We start from the raw sequence: 7,744 nt of genomic DNA on the forward strand, positions 1-7,744 counted from the left end.
AACAACCAATTACCTATCACAAAACCACTTCTAGTAAATGTTAGCTTACAATACAAAAGCACCACAATGTTTACTAAGGCATTATACACACATTTGTCATTATCTCTCTAGTTTAACTTCCTTTGTGAAGTCTCTGGTATGCATCAAAAAGTTACTGGCTTCATTTCCAAATACTACCACTAGGCCATATTTGGAACAAATATGAGAACATTAACATAAAGAAATCAATGTGTACCACCAAAAAATATGGCAATCAAAGTACCTTTATTCCTTGGATCAATACTTCCTCTACTGATAGTGGGCAGAGTGAAGTTTGGGCTCACTTCCTCTTTGTAGACATTGTTTGGAAGGTGGAGCCAGATTGGCATATGATACAAGTATTAAGAAATGAATCTCGGGTACAGACCTTGAGGGACAGGAAGTTTAGGATATTAAGAGGCTTCCATGGTATCCATCGCCTAAGGTTTGAATATGAAAGTAATTAGGATTCAGCAGCAACATTATAATAATTTCTATAAGGTACATTTCACTGAGTTGTTGCTTCTTTCTTAATTCTCAGTATCTTAATTGTAATAGCTGGGGAGTTATGAAAATCAGCTGAAATAAAAGCACTTTAGAGCCTAGAAAACCACAGCAGCACCATCGACAATCAGTTTTCTAAAACTCATTAACCACAATTTATTAATGCTAAAATATGTAGTCAAATTTGTCATGCAAATATATATTTTAGGTATGCAAACTTTACCAAGGTTCTATATACAAATACCTCTCAAATATGTAATAATGTCCCTATAGCCTTTATGTTTTTCATGACTGATCTTGGCCTCTGACGCAAAATCTATAAACTAAAAATATTAAATCATACAGTGAGATTATGGAAAAATGGAACACATGGTAAGACATGAAGGTAGAAATTCCTTATTATGGCTGCATATTTTTACCACTGCTTCAAAATGTTTCTCTATCTTTTGAATATGTGAACATTTGTTCTTTGATCTTTGTACTTTGCATTTCATGATGCTAATTTTTTATCACAAAGAGTAATTTAATAAAAGCCATGACTGTTCATTTGTGCTTCTAAAATTTCCACACACATATTTTGTGCCTCTAAAACTAAACAAAATGAGTTGATATCACATTATGATTTTTCTCAGAATATTAGTGATATTGATGAGCATCGAACATCTGTGTGTCCTCTTTGAGAAGTGTCAGTTCATACCCTTTGACCATTTTAATTAGATTATTTGTGTTTTTGGTGTTGAGTTGTATAAGTTATTTATATATTTTAGATATTAATTAAAACCATAATGAGATATCACCTCACATCTGTAAGAATGACTGTAATCAATAAATCAACAAACAAGTGTTGGCAAGGATGCGGAGAAAAGGAAACCCTAATGCACTGTTGGTGGGAATGCAGACTGGTACAGCCACTGCGGAAAACAGTATGGAGTGCTCTCAAAAAATGAAAAATAGAACTGCCTTATGACCCAATGTTTCTACTTCTGAGATTATATTTATAAAAAAACCTGAAATGCTGATTCAAAAGCATAAAGGGCACGGCAAAAGTAAATTTACAGTTGTGATTACTTTAAACACAGAATTTGTTCTTGTTTTACTATTTATCAATTATTCTTTATTTTTCATATGAATAACCATAAATATAGTCTTGTAGCTCTCTATATATCCACCCTTATGTTCATTGCAGCATTATTTACAATAGCCAAGATTTGAAAAGCAGCCTAAGAGCCCATTAGTAGAGGAGTGGATGAAGAAGCTGTGATACATTTATGCAATGGAATACTACTGGCTATAAAAAAGAAGGAAATTTTACCTTTTGTGACAGCATGGATGGACTTGGAGATTATTGTGATAAGTAAATAAGCCAACCAGAGAAAGACAAATATCATATGATTTCAATTACATATTGAATCCGGTGAACAAAAAAAGCAATATATTATAAACACATAGATATAAGAAACAGATGGACAGTTGTCAGAGGACATTGGGTTGGGGAGACTGAGTGAAAAAGTTGAAAAGATTAAGTAAAAAAAAACCTCATAGACACAGACAAAAGGAAAGGGTGGAAATGTTGGATAGGGTCAGGAGCATAAATGGTGATGGAAAAAGACTTCACTTGGGGTGGTAAACACACAATGCAATATACAGATGATGTATTATAGAATTATATACTGAAACCAATATGATTTTATTAGCCAGTGTCACTCAATAAAATCAGTAATAAATCAATATATAAAATAATACTGGACCAAATATCAGAGAAACTTACTAACTTCATTTATTCATTGCTTACTACACATGAGCCACATATTGTCCTTATTACACAATGTCTTACATATTGTATACATGTTAACTCTTTGAAACCTCATTATAACCCTATGAGAAAGATCCTATGTTTTTATTTTTAGTGTGTCCTATCCACATTCATATAACCAGTGACTAAAACTAAACTCATGTCATCTGGCTGTAAAACCTGCACTCTGAAATGTTACTATAAAAAGCTTGCATCAATGACTACCATTTATATAGCATGTACTATCTTGATATGTATTTGGAGTATGTCTCCCTTTGATTCTTCATATTGTACAAATTCTACAAATTTAGATATAGAGAGGTCACGATTTCAAGTTCAAGTGATATGGAAAAAGTCCCCTGACTATCCCAGTTCCTGGGAACTAATAGAATTTTTATTAACTTGAATAATTGAATGAATCAATACATGAGTGCATTTTTAAAAACTCAGTTACTGTAGAAAATAAGCCAAATTATGCAATCCTTTAATTTATACTTTGAAAAGTCCATATAAATTACTTCAGTTAAAGCCCTGGCTAGTGTAGCTCAGTGGATTGAGCACAGGCCTCTGAAGCAAATCACTTCAGTTAAATAAAGCCATAATGACCATAGAGAGCAGCTAAGAACATGTCAGCATTTAATGAAAATAATGCTTAGGACTATGTCAGAGATCTCAACTGCTACATAGAATATGTTATAATAAAATTATAAACAATGAAGGGGTTTGGAGCAAGAATATTTGGTCTAGTTCAACAGTAAGGGCACACTTTTATGGGCAGATAGGTAGAATCCTAACCTGGGGCCCAAGTATCATGAAACCCAATTAAATGTCACTAGATTTCTCCTATGGTAAATTGCTAAAGAGAGATTGCATTGAGGAAGCAGGTAGTTGTGAGAAAGAATAGATTTGATGATAAAATGAGTTGCACATATTTGGGGGACATTAAGTAAGATAATTGTCTTGGTGGGTTAATATCATTATAAATTATAAAAGGAAAATATTAGTACAAAAGCCTCCTATGTTATTTGAAAATTAAACTCCTGGAGAGTGAAAGAACCAAATTATTTATAACATATTAAATAGACAATAAAATTACAGACTAGAAAAAATGTTCAAGATTAATAATAAAGTGACAGAAGAATGGAGATGAATTGGAATACCATGCTGTTTGCCCCTTAATTTCCCAAGATTTTTCTTAAGGAAAATGTGACACCAACAGAGATTCATCTCCACCTTAAATCAGTAATAACCCATTAAGAGGTTGATATGTATACAGTATCATGGGTTATTTTAAAGCCTTGCAGTCACCACATCTCCTAAAAAATCAGGCTTATCATTCTAGAAATATCATTAAAATTCAGTTCCATCCCTCTTTCCTCAAAATCAAGACCATAAACCCAGATGTCTGCATTGCACATTACAGATTGCACGAAAGATGAGAAACATTTTACCAAACACACAGACTGATAATCAGTGTTAGTACAATCTTGCTAGAGACAGCTATACTAATGTATTTAGTCAAGACTAATGATTCCTGAATAAAATCCAAAAAGTGAGATAAAAATGTTAATGCAGTATACTGATACACTGCATATATGAACAGTCTTTAAGATGAATATCATTTGGGGTACTAACTGTTTAATTTGGAAAGCAATTTAAGTTTTCTGCATATAATAGAATGTAGCCTATAAAAAAGTTTTATTAGGTTACTGCTAGGAGTACCATGTGGATTTTCAATATTACATTATAGAATTATAGAGTACGACTAGATATGAAGCTGCTTAGACACTTCCCCACTGTGAGGGATGAGGGTTGAATATACATGAGAATTAAAAATGAAAACCACATTAATATTAATTTGACAAAGATGGTGGCCTAATTAACTAACGGCTCTCTTTTAAAAAGGACAGATTCACTTTTAAAAAAATTGGTAAATATTAAAATATTTTTAATTATAAAATGACATGAAGCAACTATATTTTATGATATAGATTTATAATGCTAGATTTCAAGCTTTATTTTTCTTACTAATTTTAGAAGATTAGACATACATGAAATAAAAAATCTTAAAATTATTAGTTTGTTATATTTATTTTTTACAAACAAACAATATATGCATGCTATTGCTGAGAATGGCAAATTAATCATTTAATCATATTTATAAGAAGCATGAAAAAGTCCTTCATGACATTGGATTCAGATAAAGAAAAACCATCATATTGCTCTGATAAATAATAAACATAATCATAAATAATGCAGAGCCAACATAAATCATTTGAGTAAATTATTTTTAATATAATGTGTTTGAAATATCCTATTAGCTCTTTTGCATTAAACTTGCTAATTTTTCTTTTTAAGTGCAGCTCATATTTTCATGTACTTTTATTTATATAAATTATTGATGCTGAAGTGTATTTCAATACTAATATTATATTTATCCCATTAAAGCTTACTTATTATTTTTCCAAATATAATGAGTACTATAATATATTAAAATGTTTTTTACCACAACTTGTAATTAGCATTTTAAAATAAAGTGAATATATACATTTTTATTATTTTATACTGATATAAACTTTAAAAATTATTTTAATATACAATTGTCTATTTTATTTATTCTAGTTTTTGTTCATACTTACTATGAACATTAGTGTGCAGGCTGGAATGATGTTTAAATATTTTTTCTCTCTTACTTAAACATCTTTCTTTGTGAAAAAAATTCAAATCTAAATGTGGTTCATGAACAATTTTAACTGCTCTGCTATTATCTTTATTGTAAATTATTTTTTACATTGGTTATTGTTTCAACTACTCTATAATTAAATTTCTTAACTGTCTATACTGTCATTAAAATAGTACTTTTTATGAAAATAAGAAGTTATGTGGGCAGCTACTACTTTTTAGATATTTCTATAACTATTCTTAATGAGAGTCATACAAGTTTTTAGTTAACATTTGATTAATAAGTATATTCATAAGGAATGATTTATTTACTAAAATTCTACACAAATTTTAAGAATCTGTGTTACTTTTGCAATGCTTCTCCAGTCATTTTCATTATAAAATTGTATTATTTTTTTATTGTGGTTCAAGGACTCCATTTTTTTCCCCCACAACTTCCCCCTACCTCCCACCCTCAATCCTTTCCTCTTCTGGCTTTGTCCACGTGTCCTTTATACATGTCCCCTGACCACCCTTCCTCTCTTTCCCCTGTTATTCCCTGAGCCCCTCCCCTCTGGTTACTGTCAGTTTATTTCAATATCTCTGGTTGTTTTTTTCTTGCTTGTTTTGTTTTGTTGATTAGGTTAAATAATATTTGTTTCCTTTTGTGAAAGGGTACCAGAGGAATAAGCTTGATGCCTGGACAATATCTTTTCCTGTGATTCACTTTTGAGTCAGATTTCTTAACTGCCCTTAAAAAATACAAATGTGAGAACATTTGTCTATTGTCTCCTGAATATTTGAATGGAGAAAAGCTTCCATTTTCTTTTTTTAGCAATGGATAAAACTTGATGAGCTTCCCAAGAGCTCTGGTGAAATGGACAATACCTTACAGAACAGCAGCACATTTCTTTTAAATTACTCCTTGTACTTTTACACACTATACATTGAACTAATGTACACATAAAGGCTGCAGGGTTTTTTAAATGAAATTTCTGGACACTAAATATAAGTTCAAATGCTTTATGTAACAGTATCATAGCAACGAAGTTCTAAACTAAAGCAACCAGAATGGTAAAATGGTATCTCTAGACAAGTGTGTCAGAAAGAATGAGAATGGTAATTATGAACCACCACCAAACTGGCTCAGTTCACACTCCATGCCAAGATCCATTGCAAAGAGGCAATTTTCATTCCCTGGATTTCAAATACCCCCACTTCTGGATTTTAGAATGATGCAGAGTATAAAGCTGGAAGCTGATGTCCCTGCAACCATGGTGTAATTTAAGATGATTTAATCTAATTGGTACACATATGCCAAAGTAGATGCTATATTTTTAATCTCTAGATGGAAGTTACATTTCTAATGAAAAAAAATGTATACAGCGTTATTAAAGAAAAAGCCAGAAACTTCAATTCATTTATCAGTGCCTATAATTGGGGCAAAAAAAGGCTGTGTAAAGAATAAAGTGGTTATCGAATGAAAATGTTTCACTCTGTTCATTTTGACTATAGTTCTTTCGTTTTGTTTGGCAAGCCATGCCATACAAACCAAACATTCTTTTGGAACAGAGGCAACCAAAAGAAGAAATCATGGAGGAACAAGTTCATAAGATAAAAGTAATGAAACCATTCAAAAATGAAGGTAAACTGAAGATGACCATAGCTGTTTAGAAACAAAGAAAACAGTCCCGTTTTGAATATGCCTTAAGTACTAAAACCAAAACTATCACTGTTTTAACTTTTACTTTCTGGCTCTCTAGGGACTCAAGTTACATCTGCTACATTAGTTGGTAATGATGTTGAGTGGCACAATTACCAATAATTATCTAATCACAAATAACCAGAAACCTTAAATTTTATCAGTTTGAATGCTATTTTTTATCTTTACACAAAAATATTCAAGTTAACATAAATGTCAATATTACTAAGAAAGTGAATTCACTGTTATGACTTACTTTGCATCAAGAATTGTTAATTATTACCAGACAGGGCATCGGTATAAATAGATTTCTAAGTACTGAGTAAAATAATTTATATGTGCTGGAAAATGTGACACATTAACTTGCAAGTCCAGAGACAATTAACCAGAAGAGGGATTCCTCGTTTCACAGAGCCCACTGATGTGAGAGGGGAGGGGATAGAAAGGTTGAAAATAGATTTCATTGATCTTTCTTCTTTCATTAATGCAAACTTTTTCAGCTGTATTTCATCCCTAACTTTAACTCTTTCGTTCCCGACAAAGTGAAGATTTTCTGTATCCCTTTTTGTTACTCACTCCCCAATCTCGATGTCCTACATATTGACATAATCTTTAACACCTCTGTGCAAACATATTGCTAAGGTGATAGCCATTTAAAACAGTTTCAAAGTTTGATTTTAGTCAACTCCTTTCTTGAGATGTCTAGGACCTTCACCCTGAAACACTTTCCTACCTTTTCTGTCACTTTTTAATGTTGTTTTTATGCATTTCTTTCTACTTTTAACTTTTCTCCTCAGTACTCTGTGGGTTTCTGTTGTGGAACTTTTCCATAAAAGTTGGTGTTCCCTAGGTTTCTGTACAGAGTCTCACCGCTGTTATTTTATATACTTTCCTTTAGCAACTTTATCCAGTTACAATTGCAAATGTTATGGTGATTATCTGTAGAATATCTTCATCCTACTGATTATCTGGTTACTTAATGTAAGTGTGCATTATTGAATTAATTACCTAATGTTCCCTGTATTCTTCATTTTGGTAGAAGACTCCATGATCAATTTGGTTGTGTA

The sequence above is a fragment of the Artibeus jamaicensis genome, unplaced genomic scaffold (genome assembly GCF_021234435.1).
Source record: "Artibeus jamaicensis isolate MK-2021 breed Jamaican fruit bat unplaced genomic scaffold, CSHL_Jam_final contig_466, whole genome shotgun sequence".
NCBI classification, from domain to species: Eukaryota; Metazoa; Chordata; class Mammalia; order Chiroptera; family Phyllostomidae; genus Artibeus; species Artibeus jamaicensis.